The 19102-nt window shown below is 40.3% G+C and overlaps 1 protein-coding gene and 1 pseudogene across 4 annotated transcripts in view; one reads left to right on the top strand and one right to left on the bottom strand.

The window, feature by feature from the left end:
* afg2a (AAA ATPase AFG2A) overlaps positions 1–19102 on the top strand; it is a 578508-nt gene that overhangs the window by 505610 nt on the left and 53796 nt on the right. The window lies entirely within an intron of this gene.
* LOC122539609 (U6 spliceosomal RNA) lies at positions 1621–1718 on the bottom strand (annotated as a pseudogene).

The raw sequence follows: 19102 nt of genomic DNA, 5'->3' as shown, positions 1-19102 counted from the left end.
GAGATGGTTGTCAGCCATATATCAAATCCTGCATTTACATGTAGCTATTTCATGAATAGGCATCATTATAAATCTGTATCTCTGCTGACTAAGATAGAGGAGCTGTTAATGGAACCAAGAGCCTTCACACTTCTGACTTTGCAATGAAAAGTTCACATTATCGAGAAATGAGTGAACATTTATAATATTTTTGAAGTTGCAGTAATGTTTTTCGAATAGCAGAAAAACCTGTTTCAATCAGATACTTGATTGTTTGCACTTCATTGAAGTGCACATAAAGATTGGATGGCAGCCATTAGCATTCACTGGAACCATTGTTTCTCCTGTGTATGTTGCAAAAAAATTAGTCTCTGTGCTGTCAAAAAAAATCAGAACTTCGTACTCATTGATTGAAGGTCAAAAAACATCATCACTGCAGCAACAATGAACTTGAATGTGAGCGCTAATTGCCAATTAATCCACTGTAGAATAAATGTAGTTACAAAGAGAAGTCACATGTCCAAACAAACCCTGAAATACATTAATCTTTGATTAATGAACACCTTTGTATTTATCTTTGCCTTGATGAACTACTTCTCAGTGATTTAACTGTGTGAGAAAAAGCCAACCTGACGAGGCCAGATGTTTTTCTAAAGGTTACGCATACCCTGTTCCCAGCTGGCTGCGTGTAGTGACATTGGAAGGTTTATGCCACTGAGTATGAAACTAACCATATTTCAGTACAGGAATAAGACCAAAGCTGAGAGAGTATAATTAAATGGGTTTTTTGTCTCTTAACAAGGGAAAACTGAGAGGTTGCTTGATAATTTATGAATGTTTTGATCGGAAGGGTGTTTCCACTTGTGGGAAAATTCAAAACTAAGCACATAAATATCAGTTAATTCCTAAAAGATCCAATAAGAAATTCATGAATAATTTCTTTATCTGACAGACAAGTTGATGCCCCATCAAACAGTTAAGAAAAGAGTAATAAGGGAGCTGTGTGTAAGTAGAACGGAGAGAAAACCCAACGCATGGGGAAACGATCAGAGACAGTCTGAATATTCTGTCATTTATTCTATTTGGTTACAGCAGTTGCATTTATTTTGTTTAAGTTAAGCTCAGAACTGAAAATAGTCGAGAAGGAAGTGGTAGGCTCTGGAGTTGCTATATTAGTATTTTTTAAGTTGGCTAAATGGTCTGGATTAAAGCTCAATTTTAAGTTTGTTTATTTCCAGGAAACCATCTAGTCACATCAAGCTCTTTTGCAAAATAATTTAGTAACACTTTTTGGTTTAAGCTTTTCTTAAGTCTTACATATTAGATTCGATTAGATTCCCTACAGTGCGGAAACAGGCCCTTCAGCCCAACCAGTCCACAGTGACCCTCCGAAGAGTAATCCGCTCAGACCCACCTCCCTCTGACTAATGCACCTAACACTACGGGCAATTTAGCATGGCCAATTCACCTGACCTGCACATTTTTGGACTGTGGGAGGAAACCGGAGCACCCGGAGGAAACCCAGGCAGACACGGGGAGAATGTGCAAACTCCACACAGACAGTCGCCCGAGGCTAGAATCGAGACTGGGACCCTGGTGCTGTGAGGCAGCAGTGCTAACCACTGAGCCACTGTGCCGCCCCAAATTATAGAACGCTTCACAAATTTGCGTGTCATCCTTGTGTAGGGGTCATGCTAATCTTCTCTGCCAAAGCGAGCACTTCTTGATCTGTCATTAAAAAAAACACACCTTGATGAAATGGTGTGGTTTTTTTATGATAGAGCAAACTGCTATTGCAAATTACCATACACACGCAATAAAAAATAACATATCTGCAAGGCAACAAGCAAATGTATTTATCTGTCTGCTTGTCTATTTGGCAAAAAAAATATGCTTTCTGGAACCAATGAAATTGAAGGGGTACTTGTATTATATAGTACCATTCAAAATCTTGGGAGATCTCGAGCGAGCACTTCATTGCCAATTCATTACTTTTAAGACTGTAATCACGGTTTTAATATAGCAAATGGCAAGGTCCAGCAAACATCAGCAGATGATGACAAAACAATCTGTTTTAGTGATGTTGGACTTGCCAGCTCACTTTCCACAAAAGATATTTTTAAAAAGAAACAACGCTTGTTGGTATTTGAATCTCTGTTTCAGCTGCTCCAATAATGACAAACCCATCTCCTTGGAGTACGGATATGCAGCTATGTCAGTCACCTTCCAATCAGATGCTGTTGCCACCTTACCCTGCAAGAGGGAGGGAAGTATGTGGGTGAGTGATGCAGCTGACATGGCTGAATAACTAGTAGTACATGAAAGCTGTGAGATACAGTATGCGACCTACGGCAGAGCTAAGATGTGAGGCAATCAGTGTTACAAATGTGTTGTGTTTGATAGAGATTATTAGTAGCTAACTGATGTAAGCGTATTAGATAGAACACTGAGGCTATTTTTTTTTTAAAAACATTCACAGAATTTGAGTGCCAGCATTTATTGCCCATAAATTGGGTTAATTGGCCTTGAGAAGGTGGTTGTACGCTGCCTTCTTGAATTGCTGCAGTCCAGGGGGTGTAGATACATACACAATGCAGTTAGAAAGGGAATTCCAGGACTTTGACCTGGTGACAGTGAAATAATGGTCCCAATATCGTTCCGAATCAGGATGATATGTGACTTGGAGGCAAACTTGTAGGTGGTGGTGCTCCCTTGCATCTGTTGTCCTCAACCTTCTAGTGGTAGAGAATTGCAAGTTTGGAAGGGGCTGTCAAAGAAGCCTTGGGGAATTACTTCAGTGCATCTTGTTGCCACAGTGTGTCTCATCTACAAGATGCACTACAGTAATTCACCAAGGGTTCTTTGATAGCCCCTTCCAAACTTGCAATTCTCTACCACTAGAAGGTTGAGGACAACAGACTGCCATAGTGTGTCAGAGGTACAGGAATTGTTTATTGAACATGGTGGATGTGGGACTAATAATGCAAACTGCTTCGTACTGAATGGTGTTGCATTCATGCAAGGAAGTGAAAACTATTCCATCCCAACCCTGACTTTTGTATTGGGGATGGTGGACATGGAGTCAGGCGATGGATCATTTATCACAGAATGACCACCTTCTAACCTGCTCTTGTCACTACTATATTTATAGGCTGGTACAATGCAGTTCTGGTCAATGGTAACCCCTAAGACATTGGCGGTGGGGAATCCAGCAATGGCAATGCCATTAAATATCAGGAGGGAATGGTTAGATTCTCTTTTATTTGAGTTGATCATTACCTGGTAAACAAATGTTACTTGTCATCTATCAGCCAAAGTCTAAAATTTGAGTCTGCCCTTAGGTTCACAATCACTGCCTATCCCGTATAAGACCTCCCTAGCAGCACCCTGGAATGATATTCATCCCCATCCTGTTCTGATGTAGACTGTCCAGGTCCTCAACTTCCCCTGAACTGGTTTCACTTTCTCAAAGTTGATGCTTTCCCTCCTACTCCAGCTTTTGAGCCATGTATTCAGTTGCTCAATTTTTCTATTTCCTCCTTAAATAAGCAAGATAATACTTTTTTTTATAGTCAGGATTATTGTTATACATGTTTGGATAAGAAATTGCAACTGCTGAAAATGTGTTGCTGGAAAAGCACAGCAGGTCAGGCAGCATCTGGAAAAGCGCAGCAGGTCAGGCAGCATCTGGAAACGCGCAGCAGGTCAGGCAGCATCTTAGGCAGCATCTTGAAGAAGGGTTCATCTTAGCCTGCTTGGCACACTTTCCTCATTCCTGAAGAAGGGCTCATGCCCGAAACGTCGATTCTCCTTCTCCTATAAGAAATTGCAACTCCCAACATTCATAACTGGATTGCTTTCCAGTAACATCCCTGCCATCTAGTAGCAATTTAAACACCCAACATATACCTATGACCTATTTGAAGTTCATTAGACAAAGGAAACCCATGCAATGTAAAAATCAAAGAATCCAAGTTTTTCTCCCACGCAACATATTAAGGGGGAGGAAGAAACAACCATGGCTGACAAGGGAGGTCAGGAACAGCACAAAAGCAAAAGAAAAAGCAAACAAAATGGTGAAGATTAGTGAGAAACCCGAGGATTTGGAAGCCTTTTAAAACCTACAGAAAACTAAAAAGCAGTAAAGGGTGGAGAAGATGAGATATGAGGGTAAGCTAGCGAGTAATATAAAATAAGATTACATGAGTTATTTTTACATATATAAAAGGTGAGAGAGAGGCGAAACTTGAAATTGGACACTGGAAAATGAGCCAGAGAAATAGTAATGGAGAGCAAAGAACTAGCAGAAGAACTGAAAAGGCACTTTGCAAGAGACTTCTTGGAGGAAAACACCAGTAGCATAGAGAACTTCAACAGAGTCAGGTGGCAGAGGTGAATGTAGTGGCGAAGGAGAAGATGCTGGTGAAGCTGAAAGTTCTGAAGGTGGATGAATCACCTGGCAATACTACAGAAGGAGCAAGCTGGGGAGATTGGGGAGGCATTGGTGGTGATTTTTCAAGAATCACTGGAGTCAGGGATGGTCTCAGAAAACTGGAAATTGACCAATGAAATACCCCTGTTGAAGGAGGGAAATTATAAGCCAGTTAGCCTGATCACAGTTGTTAGTTAAATCGTAGAGTCCATTTTTAAGCATGAGATTGCAGAGTACTTGGAAATGCATGGTAAAATTGTGCTGAATCAGCACTACTTCATCAAAGTAAGGTCAAGCCCAGTAAGTCTGTTAGAAATCTTTAAGGAGATGTTGTGAAACTTGAAAGGGTTCAGAAAAGATTTACAAGGATGTTGCCAGCGTTGGAGGATTTGAGCTATAGGGAGAGGCTGAACAGGCTGGGGCTGTTTTCCCTGGAGCATCGGAGGCTGAAGGGTGACCTTATAGAGGTTTACAGAATTATGAGGGGCATGGATAGGGTAAATAGGCAAAGTCTTTTCCCTGGGGTCAGGAAGTCCAGAACTAGAGGGCATAGGTTTAGGGTGAGAGGAGAAAGATATAAAAGAGACCCACGGTGCAACTTTTTCACACAGAAGGTGGTACATGTATGGAATGAGCTGTCAGAAGAAGTGGTGGAGGCTGGTACAATTGCAACATTTAAGAGGCATTTGGATAGGTATATGGCCGGGTGCTGTCAGGTGGGACTAGATTGGGTTGGGATATCTGGTCGGTATGGACGGGTTGGACCGAAGGGTCTGTTTCTGTGCTGTACATCTCTATGACTCTATGACATATTTTGGACATTTACGTTATTATCTCAGCAAATACACTTACTGTGAAGTATTTAAAGAACACAGACACACCAGTGTTTTGGTATGCTTAAGAGGTTTGAATGACCTCAAGTCAATTTATTTACAGACATTTGCCTTTATGCGAGGGTTTGTATTGTATTTTCTATATGCACATAAGCTACATTTCCATATTATAATGCAATTTGTGTTATCAATTCACTCTGTTCCTTGTGCGCACAGCTACTGTGAGCTAGCGATTCCAGCAGCCTGCTAGCATTGCTCCTGGAACAAATAGAATCTATGATATCTGTGTTAACACTCGTCCTGTCTGTTCTGAAATTAGGTTACTGAAATCACTAAACACATTCTGGTTCACAGAAAGATGGAATGTCTTTCAGCTTTTTTAATCCAAAGTGATTTGGCTAATTGTTCTTTTACTTGGTAACTATGAAAACAATAGAGCTGTTACTTTCAATTTATATCACAATAATAATGCAATAGGACGACAGTAAGGTTGTGTAATTCGGGTTGTGTGTATTTCAGGACATTCTGTCACATAACTTCCTGCCTTCAATTTACTTTTTCTATGTTCTCACCATTGGTCTGCTGATGCATCCATTGCACAGAGAACCATTTTCTTATGCGAATTGGAAAGCAACCAAGCTCTTTGGGTCCTGATTAGATGATTTATGTTTGTTAAATATCATATTTTGCCATCTCTAATATTTTCATAATTAATAAATGCAAGTGTACAAGGAAGATAAGAAATAATCACTTATTTAAAGCCACAGTGATTTTCTCCTGTTGTTTGTAACAATGTTCATCTGATGTCCAGTAATTTATTCAATTACTGAGGTTACCAGTTAACAACAGATAACACACATTAGTTTGATTTTTTAAAAAAAGTTTCAAAGAAAGCAGCCAAATATTGTTATATATAATGTTGTTAGAGCATTGGCATTGTGCAGTTCCATAACTGATTCAATTTTGACAGCAGTGCTGGAAGCAGTATTCATAATGAGAATTTATTCAAGTGCTGATAAAAGGTTAAGCCACTGATAATTTCTCTTTGACCAAAAAAATGTGAACAGTTCAATAGGTTTACAGTTAGTTCGTGCAAGGTCTAAGTGAGATATTTGAGAGATATGACATGCAGGCAGCACAATCTGAATTTACATTTATTTGTGTCTTATGCCTCTGATGTGAACATGTTGATTGGGTTACAATCAAATGCTAAATAATTGAAACCACAGGATGTTTTGGAATTGTTGACTTTAGCTTTGATCAGCAGGGAGCGGTGTCTCAGTTTCTCTGATAAGTAGGTAGCTCTACGCCATTCTCAAGGGAGCCTCCCAGAGCTGGCATGTTTAGTTTCAAACTTTCTATTCTGTTGACTTTACAGATTGTCTCCAATAGTGTTCCTGATATTGGGATGAATTAGAGATGCCGGTGTTGGACTGGGGTGTACAAAGTTAAAAATCACACAGCACCAGGTTATAGTCCAACACGTTTAATTGGAAGTACACTAGCTTTCGGAGTGACGCTCCTTCACCTGATGAAGGAGCGTCACTCCGAAAGCTAGTGTGCTTCCAATTAAATGTGTTGGACTATAACCTGGTGTTGTGTGATTTTTAACTCTGATATTGGGAGAACCTCTACAAACACAGCAATGTTAGTGACATCAAACCTTCCCTCGAGAAAGGTTTTGCCATAGATGCCTTTAGGTCAGATCTTCTAGGTTTTATTTGGCCATAGGCAGTTTGACCTTGTGAGAGTCAAGGGAAATTGGAATCTTTTGAGAAGTTGAATTGAGATAGATCAGCCATGATTATACTGAATGATAGAAACAGAGTCAAGAGACATTTAGCCTACTCCTAAGAATGTTCTTACAGCCTTCTTGTTGAAAATCCGAGTGTATATGCATTGGTTTAGAATGGGATTCCTCCTTGGAAATAATGCCTGCTGAAAGTCAGTATTTGCTCAATCTTAAAGATTGTGAGAGTTAGTAGTTAACTGCTGCCTCTGGTAACAGCTTATTCCCGATATTGATTACACTAATTAAGAATATTTATGTTAGGTAAGAATACTTATGTGAGGTAAAAGTCAATATTTTTCACAAATGCCATTAGTTCACCAATTGAAAACTAAATGTATGTCATTTGGCTGCATAAAAATGGAAATTCCATTCTCCACATGGCTTGCAGTTAAGTCTATGACAAGCATAGGTACCAACATGAACAATCCTTTCTTGAATATTTTTCCAAAGCTTTTGGAGCAAGAATACCTTTGCAGCCAACATTAGTTACTGATGAAAACTACACAAACTGGATGATAATAGATCCATCAAACAACAGATAATGAAGGTGAGGAGTAGGACATTGGAGGCAGGAAGTCATGTGATGGAACTTCCAGGAATGCATCCAACCAGAGTTGGAAATCCTATTTTCATTCCAAAATATTATAGCCTGGTTTAATATAGTTTGATCTAAAAGAAGCTGTTTTTCGTAAAGTTACCATATAAATACAATGAAGACCAAAGTCGCTTTGGATTAGAAGTGCCAAACAACATTTAATTTTCAGTGAAATGGTATTTGTTTACCAACATCAACAGCTTGAAAGAGATTTGCGAACCAATCTGATTCAAAATTTTAGAGCAGTGTACTCTGCAATATGCACAGCTATTCACACCCACAGCAAAGGTGTTCAGATATCCCAAGAGTGTCTGGTTCTTTTGGATCTCCACCCTTGAGCAACAATGGATCCAGTTTGCTTGTGTATGATAAGATTCTCTTGTTGATGCAAATACTTCCGTTCAGAAAGAAATATATGTGTATTAAAAAAATGCTTTAGGCTTTTTTTAGAAAGCCTTAGCCTAATATCCAAGATATCTACCGCTGGTCATTATTAAGTGGTCTGTCCACGGTAACTATGTTAAATATTTCAGATGTTTTTCTACCTAATGGTTTTGAGGAAGTACCACAATGTCAGCAAAAGTGCAGATTTTGCTCTGTCTTTCATTGGATACAAATGGCTCACTCAGAACTTTGAATTCTGATGAAAAGTCACTGGACTCTCCTGACCTTCTGAGTTTCTCCAGCAATTTCTGTTTTCGTTTCAGATTTCCAGCATCTGCAATTCATTGTTTTATTAAAGGTTAACAGAGACCAATTGTAGTATGCACAAGCCTTCCACACTGAAATCATTGAAGACAGCAACCAAATATTGGAACTGGGACTTTCCTGTTTTATTAAAATACTGGGTCATGTGTTTTGCTATGTAGTCCTGAAGGAACCTTAGAATTCCTATGTGTTAAATCTTTTATACTTATTATGAATTTTTCATTTATCTGTATCCTAAAAGTCAAGAATATATTAACTTTGAAAGTTAACCCAAGTTTGCTAATGTTGATTCAGTTAAACTGATCAGTCCTTGGAGACCTAGTTTCTCCACAATTTAGGAGCAGCACCAACATCATTACAATTCGTGATTCTTGTGGTTATTATTTCTAATGAAGAATGAAGTCTATGGATCTTTATGAACCATGGCTAATTATTTCTTACTAATAGCCCTGTTTCTAAGTGATAGATAGAAACTGTAGACAACCATTCTGCGTGTTGCACTTTTCTGTAGATTGGTACTGCATAAATTTGACTCCTTAAAATTAAGTTACAACTGATGTTCTATTATTCCATACACCACAAATGGTTAGAATCTGGAATGCACTGCCTGATAGTATGGTGAATTCAACTCAGGCATTCAAAAGGGAATTGGATTGCTACCTTTAAAGGGAAGGTGTATGGGAAGGCAGGGGAATTGCACATTCAGAGAACTATTACGAGACAATGGGCTGAATAGTCTCTTCTATGTTGTAACAATTGCATGATTCTGTGATGTGAAGTATAATAATTCAATGTATGGAGTGTTTTGTAACATTTTGAAGGAAGTGATTGCCTTGTTGCAAAAGCAATAGTATAACAGTTACAGCTTTAAATTTACCAGATATGATACAGGAAGTACACAAAGTTTTAGGTAACAAATAGATATTGCCAATTTTAGATTAGATTCTCTACAGTGTGGAAACAGGCCCTTCGGCCCAACAAGTCCACACCGCCCCTCCGAAGCGAATCCCACCCAAACCCATTCCCCTACACTATATTTACGCCTGACTAACACTACGGGCAATTTAGCATGGCCAATTCACCTGACCTGCACATCTTTGGATTGTGGGAGGAAACCAGAGCATCCAGAGGAAACCCATGCAGACATGGGGACAATGTGCAAATTCCACACTGACAGGCGTGGAACCCAGGACCCTGGTGCTGTGAGGCAGCAGTGCTAACCACTGAGCCACTGTGCCACCCCTTTTTTTTTTAATATTCAATTTTGTGAAGTAAACAGGCAACAACTGTTTGAAATAGCCTGTGAGCTGGTAACTTGATCTTTATTAAAATAATGCTTGAGTGTTTGAACTGAAAGATCTCAGGTTTAAATCCTCCCTTAAAGTCAGTATGAGATTTCTGTCCATTGGACTGACTGTACTATGAGCTTGGACATGTTTTTTGAGTTAACTATTTGTGGCAGGCTTAAAGGAACCAGCCAGTGGTCAACAGGAAGATTCAGATAGTACTGTGGTGGGATTCATATTGCTCCACGAAGTGGTAGCTAAATTAACGGGACCTTCCTCACAAACGTAGTGGAAACCAAAAGACATAAAGAGGAAAATGCTATCAAGTGTCTCCCTGTATCTTAGATCATTGTAACATGATGAAAGTGTTGGGAGGTTAGCAATGGCAGGGCAGTCCTTTCTCCCAATACAGCACCTATATCTTGAAGAATAGTAAGAGCAGGGCTGCATGGACAGATAATAAATTGGAAATTCCATTCCTGTCACCTGTGAATGTCCAGTAATGATTCTGGTTCCACAATGAAAGATCAGACTAACAACCAAGATTCTGTTGATATTCTGAACAGTAGAGAATCCAGAGCCCTCTGCAATAGAGAATTCCAAAAAATCATAACCCTCTTGCACAAAGTTCCCTTCAGTCCTAAATGGCTACACCATATCTGGAGACAGTGTCCCCTTATTATTGAAAGAGGGATAGCAGCCTGTTAGCAATTACCCCATGAAGCCCCGTCAAAATCGTACATATTGCGTGAGATCACTTCTTATTTTCCTCAACTCCATAGATTAGAGATCCATTATATTTAATCACCCCCCCAAAGGACAGCCTTCACTTTTAATAAGTGTCTTTAAATTAACAAAGCATCCCAGAGCTTTCAGAGAGGTGTAATCAAACAGAAATGTTTCTAAGACAAGGAAATAAATATGAAGTAAGTGCCGAGTATAGAGGAGCAATAAATGGTTAACTCCCCTCACCGAGCAAGAATGATGAACTGAATGGTGCTATGACAAATTTTCATTTTGTAGCTAAGAATGGGAAATCAGCTATTTTCTCTGCCTTGAATTTAACCCCAGTCCTCAGGACTTTAAAGGTAAAGCCGAATAAACATAGCAGGTAATTTGCGCTGAGAGAGAGTACTCGTGGAAACAGCCTTTGGCCACCCTAATCCATAAAGCATGTGTCGCTGTGACTGTGCACAAATGTGAAAGAGTGCCCAGTTTCAATCTGTCATTATTGGTTTTCTTCCTTATATCCTGTGGGGAGGGTACCATATAACCCCAACCTTTGGTAAGACCCAGGTGGAATCAGTTGGTGGTAGTTTTTTTTTGTCTGTCTGAGGCCACTTGCATAGTATGTTTACACTTATACACAATGAGAGAGAAAAGTAAGATAGTGAAAGCCTGAAGATTATTCCAGTGCAGGCATGTTTAATAATTGCCAGCTCTCTAGCCTATGAAAATGCACTGCTTTCATTTCTGAGAATAATGGGTGAAGACAAACATGCCCTCATATGCAGAATGTTTGCTTCAATGATGTTATGTTTAAGAGGAAATACTGGGTCCCAGATGTTCCTTCAGATGTTTAAAGATATACTGGGCTATTGTTTAATGGCTGTATGTGTACATTCTTTTGAACCTGAAACCACAAAGCTGTACCTTTGTTACACCGAGCTCAGGCTACCTTGTTCAGGTTGCCACCCATGTGCTTTGTAAGTGGGCTGTCCAGAAATTTCTAATATCTAAGCTAGTCCCATTGAGGTAGATTTTTGTCTTTGTTGCCGGGGCATCAGTCTGGTAGAATGGATTGCCTACTTGTTAACTAATCTACCAGAAATTCATTCTAATTGCAATCAATGGAATGAAAACCAGTCAAACACTATAACAGCAGCAATCTGCTCCACTAGATTAATGCCCAAGCAGTGAAAGCTAAAACTGTACTTCACAAATGTCAGGGTATTCCTTGTTTATCTTGTTTTTATCAAGTGGAAGCATATTTATATATGATTAGGCTGTCAGTGAATTTTCATAACTAACAAAACAAAATTTAGAAGTCAACTGGTTGCTATGGCCTTCCCCATTGCTTTGGATACAAAACAAACCTTGGTAAAATATAATTATAATGTTTTTAATAACATTCAGCCACAATGGAGTATTATATCTTAGATGAAACATCATATTCTGATATAGATTTATTATTTCCTTACAGCAGTTCCTTACATGCTTATTAACATGCCTTACTTTTAGTAAGTTAAGGCAATTGGTGGTTAATGCTACCACGATAACACCTGATGCAGGTGTACACAAATTTTAAAGAGCCATGCAATAAAAAACATCTTCTATGCCAAAATTCAGGAAAATATGAAAGGAGGGGATCACTGTTGAGAGTGTTTTAAAATTTGAAATTGAAATCACAACTCCTCCAAATCATGTTCAGAACTGAGATGAATTATAAGAGCGTTTTACTCTTAAACTCCCATTGTTTATATGCTGATTGATCTGCGAGTGGACTCCAATTGATAGAGATGTTGCCAAGGAAACGATATTACCAGTTAATGATATCTGACAGTTAACTGCCAAGGTTTGTTTCAATTCAAACAAGGGCAGACTGTCACTGATTGCAGCTCCTGAACTCATGTTAATTCAGTGAACATAATTTATTAAGACCAGCCTAGCCACAAACCAGTGTGGTTGTCCCGCTTGTAATTTTAGTCCTTAAGACTCTTGTTATATCAGACAGACATTTTGTTTCTTTAAGTTGTCTGGCACTTTAGCTAATGAGGCATGGACAGGGATTCAGTAATGTTTCAGTCATCAGGAAAAGGACAAAGTAAAACCACAATTTACCAATTTCATCATACTGATGGGACTGTAAATATAACATTGTCACCAATGTATCCAGTTGAAAGCTCAGAAGGATCTTCTTTAAAATATAGAAACATGAAAAACAAAAACAGGAGTAGGCCGTTCAACCCTTTGAGCCTACTCCCATCATTCAATATGGTCAGGGCTGCTCATTTAACTTAGTCTCCTGGTTTTATAAATAGAGAGAAACTTCAGAGAGCTGCAACACAAAGATATTAAGGGAATGTGTGAATGAAATGCAGAAAGCTAGCACAAAAGTGTAGCAGATAACCAGAAAAGCAAGAGGATGGAGTACAAGAGTAGGGAAATATTACTGCAGTTGTACAAGGTGCTATATCTAGAGCACTGTGAGCAGTTTTTGTCCCCTTATTTAGGAAAAGATATAATTTCATTGGAGGTAGTTCAGAGAAGGCTCACGAGGGTGAGACTTGGTATGGGGGATTGTCTTCTGTAGGCTCTGCACAATTTCAGGAAGACACGGGCGGCGCGGAGGCACAGTGGTTAGCACTGCTGCCTCACAGCGCCAGAGACCCGGGTTCAATTCCCGCCTCAGGTGACTGACTGTGTGGAGTTTGCATGTTCTCCCCGTGACTGCGTGGGTTTCCTCCGGGTGCTCCGGTTTCCTCCCACAGTCCAAAGATGTGCAGGTAAGGTGAATTGGCCATGCTAAAATTGCCCGTAGTATTAGGTAAGGGGTAAATGTAGGGGTAGGGGTGGGTTGCGCTTCGGCGGGTCGGTGTGGACTTGTTGGGCCGAAGGGCCTGTTTCCACACTGTAATCTAAACTAATTACAAAAAAAAACAACTAATTATGACACTCCTGCTACTATACTCAATTCCTCTCACTATGAGGGCCAACATATCATTTGCCTGCTGCACCTGCATGCTTACTTTGATGGGTGTACAAGGACACCAAGCCTTATTACACCTCCCCCTTTCCCACTATACCACCACCCTTAATGATCTGCCTTCCTGTTCTTGCTACCAAAATTGATAACTTCACATTTTTCCATGATACTTCATCTGTCATGCATTTCCCCAATCATTCTACAGATTCAAGTCACACTGAAACATCTCTGCATCTTCCTCTCAGTTTATTCTCCCTCCCAGCTTTATGCCATCTGCAAACCTGGAAATATTACATTTTTTTCCTCATATAAATCAGTCATATATATTGTGAATAACTGGGGATAAGCACTGCTCCCTGTGATACCCCACTGTCACTGGCTGCCACTTGGGAAAAGATTGGTGTATTATTCCTATTTGTTTCTTACCTGCCAATCAGTTCTCTTTCCATGTCAGTACGTTATCCTCAATTTTATGCACTTTAATTGTAAATGCTAATCTCTTACATGGCACTTTGTCTTGTATAAAGAATCTTGAAAAGTGGAACTCACTACCACAAGGAGCAAATAGGATGAGTGGCAGGTCCATTTAAGGGAAGCCAAGTGAAGGAGAAAGAAATGTTATTATGTTGATGGGGTAAATTGAAATAGAGTGGGAGGAGTTCATGTCGGGCATAAACACCAAAATGGTTAAATTGTCTGTTTCATTGCTGTACACTCGATGTTATCTATCTCTGTATTAAAGGGGATGCACAATGGAAGGTTTGTGAAGATAGTTTCAAAGTGCAGTTCCTACTGAGACTGCTGAAGTTATATCAGTGGTGGGACAAAAAGAATGTGCATCAGAGATTAATAGCAGAGGAATGGTAAGTTCTGGGTGGAGAGTTTTTATAGAGTTAAACGATGTTAGAGAGATACGATGGGTTTTAAGCACAAGGTTGAAAATGTTGAAACTTTCAAATCTAGCTTGAAACTAAGGCCAGCAGAGTCAAAGGGTTGATAGGTCCGCAGTAGCTGGTGTGAATTAGGATAAGATCAACAAAGTTTTGCATGAGCACAAATTAGCACTGCATTAAGCAAACCAGCAAATGGACGTAAATGGCATTTTCAGTTACTAACTACATCATAAAGATCCTTCTAACATGCTCAAACAATGTACTTTAACTACTACAACTGAAAACGTACTTTCCTGCCTTGCAATGAACTAGCTTAATCATTTCTGTTTATTCATGAGCCATGCATTGTCTTTATTGAAGGCAGTTATCTCAAATTGTGGCCAATTATATGAAGTGGATCAAAATTCATTATGATTGGATTGCGACTGTCACAACTTATTTTATTGTCACTTACAGGAATGCGAAGTTTGGACTTCATTCAAACTTTAATCCCAAAGAAGCCAAGAGAAAACTGAATGAAATTTATATAATATTTATATAAATTATGGATTTGTTGGATTGTTGTTGCATAACTAACTTATTGATAAGTGACATGTTGATAGCAAATAAGTATTTATTTATCTCATTATTTGACAACACTTCGAGTCATAGAGGTGTACAGCATGGAAACAGACCCTTCGGTCCAACCCGTCCATGCCGACCAGATATCCCAACCCAATCTAGTCCCACCTGCCAGCAGCCTCCAAACCCTTCCTATTCATATACCCATCCAAATGCCTCTTAAATGTTGCAATTGTACCAGCCTCCACCACTTCCTCTGGCAGCTCATTCCATGCCCATACTACACTCTATGTGAAAAAGTTGCCTCTTAGGTCTCTTTTATATCTTTCCCCTCTCACCCTAAACCTATGCCCTCTAGTTCTGGACTCCCCGACCTCAGGGAAAAGACTCTGCCTATTTACCCTATCCATGCCCCTCATAATTTTGTAAACCTCTATTAGGTCACCCTCAGCCTCCGACGCTCCAGGGAAAACAGCCCCAGCCTGTTCTGCCTCTCCCTATAGCTCAAGTCCTCCAACTCTGGCAACATCCTTGTAAATCTTTTCTGAACCGTTTCAAGTTTCACAACATCTTTCCAATAGGAAGGAGACCAGAATTGCACGCAATATTCCAACAGTGACCTAATCAATGTCCTGTACACTGCAACATGACCTCCCAACTCTTGTACTAACCAATGCCCTATACAGCCGCAACATGACCTCCCAACTCCTGTACTCAATACTCTGACCAATAAAAGAAAGCATACCTCTGGTGGACATTATGCTTGTATGAAATTTTCAATTCTTTTTCTAAATAAATTAAATTTATCATCACTCAACATCAAGCTTTCATATTGATGCATGCAAAGTATTACTAGTTCTCTGACTTGCGATACTGATCTTGACCTAATTACTTAAAAGTTTGGATCCTCTGAGTTTTATTTGAGTTAGATTTCTTAAATCTAACCTAGTTGCACAATAGCAACAGAGACCACATGAGGCTTCCAGTGTCTGACTTATGCCATTAGCTGGCCCTGCAATGGATAGTCACCTTAGAGCTGTCTTCAATACTTTTGTCTTGACCTGATAACGGTCAAGAATGTCTTGTGTCTAAAAACTCTGGGTCATCAGCAGCAGCAGCAGAATTGTATTGCAACACAATCTGCAACCTTATAGCCAGCATATTCCTCACCATATCATTGCTATCAAGCCTGGTTCAATGAAGAGTGCAGTAGGGCACGCCAGGAGCATCACCAGGCTTAAATAAAAATGATGGATAGATCTGGTGAAGTTACAAAGCAGGATTACGTGTGTTCCAAACATCATAAAAAAAAAGTGATAGAGCTAAGAAATCTCACAACCAATGGATCAGACTAAAGCTCTGCAGACCTGCCATATCTATTCGTGAATGGTGGTGGAGAATCAAACAATTCACTGGAAGAGGATGCTCCACAAATATCCTATCAGCAAAGATGGGAGAGCCCAAAACATCAATGCAAATGACAAAGCTGAAGCATTCGCAACAATCTTCATCCAGAAGTGCCAAGTGGATGATTCATCTCGGCCTCCTCCAGAGGTCCTCAGCATCACAAATGCCAGTCTTCAACATTTTGATTCACTCCACGTGGTACCAAGAAACAGTTGGAGGCAATAGCTATTGACGCTGACAACATTCTGGCACTAGTAGTGACAACTTATGCTCCTGACCTAGCTTCACCACTAGCCAAGCTGTTCCACAATGTGGTAAATTGCCCAGATATGTCCTATAGACAAAAAGCAGAACAAATCCAATCCAGGTAATTACTGCCCCTTCAGTCTACTCCCAATCATCAGTAAAGTAATAGAAGGCATTGTCCACTGTGCTACCAAGGAGCACTTACTCATCAGTGACCTGCTCACTGAAGCCCAGTTTGAGTTTCACCAGGGCCAGTCAGCTCCTGACCTCAATACAGCCTTTCTTCAAAAATGGACAAAAGAACTAAATTCCAGAGGTCAGCTGAGAGTGATTGTCCTCGACATCAAGGCCATATTTGATTGAGTGTGGCATCGAGAACCCCGCGTAAAACTTGAGTCAATCAGAATCAGGGGAAAACTGTCTGCTGGTTGGAGCCATAGCTGGGACATAGGAAGATGATTGTGGTTGTTGGAGGTCAATCATCTCAGCTTCAGAACATCTGTGCAGGAGTTCCTCAGGTTAGTATTCTAGGTTCAATCATCTTCAGCTGCTTTATCAATTACCTTGTTTCCATCATTAGCTCAGAAGTGGGAATGTTCATCGATGATTGCACAGTGACCAGCACTATTCGTGATTCCTCAGATACTTGGGTAGGGCATGTCCAAATGCAACAAGACCTCAACAATACCAGGCTTGGGTTTAAAAGTGGCAAGTAACTTCTGTGCTACACAAATGCCGGGCAATCATTATCTACAATAAGAGACCATCTAACCATTGTCCCTTGACATTCAATGGTTTTACCATCATTGAATCACCCACTATCAACATCCTGGGAGTTACCATTAATAAACTGGACTAACCATGTAAATACAGTGGCTACAAGCATTGTTGATAAGATGGTGGCAGAGTAGTAGGGCTGCATGCAAGCGTCTGAGCCCAAATCTCGTCCACTCCCAACTACTTTCTTTTTTTTCATTTTACTTATCTTTTTGTTTTCTTTTCTACCTTTATTTTTCTTTTCTTTGAAGTCCTTTGCAACAGGTTGGTTGGCAGCATCAGCATGGCAGCAAACATGAGCCATATGTGGAATGGTGGCTGCCTCCCAACAGTCTCAGGCAGCGGCAGCAGACATGGTTCCTTCCAGAGATCAAGTGGCAATGGCCGCAGATGTGATTCCTCCCGATTTCCTCTCAGCAATCGGAGATGGCAGTACTGCCGTATTGGCAGTGAGAGTGGTCTGCGGACGGAATGGCGGCAACCTTCTGGCAGGTGGCCGTAGCGGTTGCAGCCCACTGTGGCAATTGAAGGCAGCAATGGCAGCAGCAGCAGCAAGAACATGCTCCTGGCATTTGGGGCCAGCAGTGGTGGCAAAGCTCCTCCAGCGATCAGAGGTGGTGGCAAGAACGTGGCTCCTCCCAGCAACTAAGCAAGCCTAGCAGGCTGACCAAGACTCTAAACCGCGGTTAGGCCCCAGTGCCTGTATCGGTGGTTGTAAACACCTTTATGGAGATAAGACTTAGACTTTGAGATCTGAACTTCTTTTAACTTTGTGGCTTTTGTTTATTTCTGCTGGGTTTTTTTAAGTTCCGGGTTTTGTAGTCAAGATGGCACAGGAGAATGACAACTTTGTACACTTTTCACTGAGCTTATATATTCCTATACTTGAGTGCGTGTGACGATAAAACTGAATTCTAATTCTAAGAGCCGGCCAGAATCCTGAAGTGAGTAACTCACCTCCTGACTCCTCAAAGCCTGTCACCATCTACAAAGCAAAAGCCAGGAATGTGATGGAATGCACCCTGCTTACCTGGATGAGTGTAACTCCAACAACACTCAAGAAGCTTGACACCATCCAGGACAAAGGAGCCCACTTGATTGGCACTACATCCACAAAACATTCAGCCACTCCACCAACAATGCACTGCAGAAATTCACAAAAGATCCTTAGATAGCACCTTCAAACCCATGATCATTTTCATCTGGAAGGACAAGGGCAGCAGATGTATGGAGACACCATCTGCAAGTTCCCCACCAAGCCAGTCTCCACCTTAAGTTGCAAATAGATCAGCATTCCGTCACTGTTGCTGAGTCAAAATCCTGGAAAACCATTCCTAATAGAGTCCTGGAATGAGACTCTGGCAGCAGTATGGTGTGGGCTAGTGAAGCCCACAGTGTGACTGTTGCAGCGGAAAAGGAAAAGTTGGACTCTCTTTAAGTTGTCTTTCTTTTTTTTATTTTAAGTTAATATGAGTGGCACCTGTGCATGGCGACGGTATAAACTTTTCACTGTATTTTATATTGAATACATGTGACAAATGATTCTATTCAATTAAATTCAATTGTGAGTATACCTACAGCGCGCACACTACAGAGGTTCAGGAAGGCAGCTCACCACCATCTTCCTCAGGGCAACTAGGGACAAGCAACAAATGCTGGCCCAGCCAATGACGTACATGTCCAGTGTGTGAATTAGAAAAGGAAAATGTGCCCAAAATTAATAAATGCTCCATAAATGTGATATTGATTACTGTAGATCATACAGGATATCCTTATTATTTCATAGGATGTGGGCATCCCACCACCTAGTCTTTCATTCTTGATCTGTATGAAATTTTACTAGATGTAGACAGTCTACCTGGCCTTTCTTGGGCCTATCCTTCCTCT

This window comes from Chiloscyllium plagiosum, unplaced genomic scaffold, assembly GCF_037043375.1.
Source record: "Chiloscyllium plagiosum isolate Xiang-an unplaced genomic scaffold, Cpla_swu_hap1 HiC_scaffold_36, whole genome shotgun sequence".
Taxonomy (NCBI): domain Eukaryota; kingdom Metazoa; phylum Chordata; class Chondrichthyes; order Orectolobiformes; family Hemiscylliidae; genus Chiloscyllium; species Chiloscyllium plagiosum.
The sequence above is the reverse complement of the archived record's forward strand: the minus strand, read 5'-3'. Positions and strand labels throughout refer to the sequence as shown.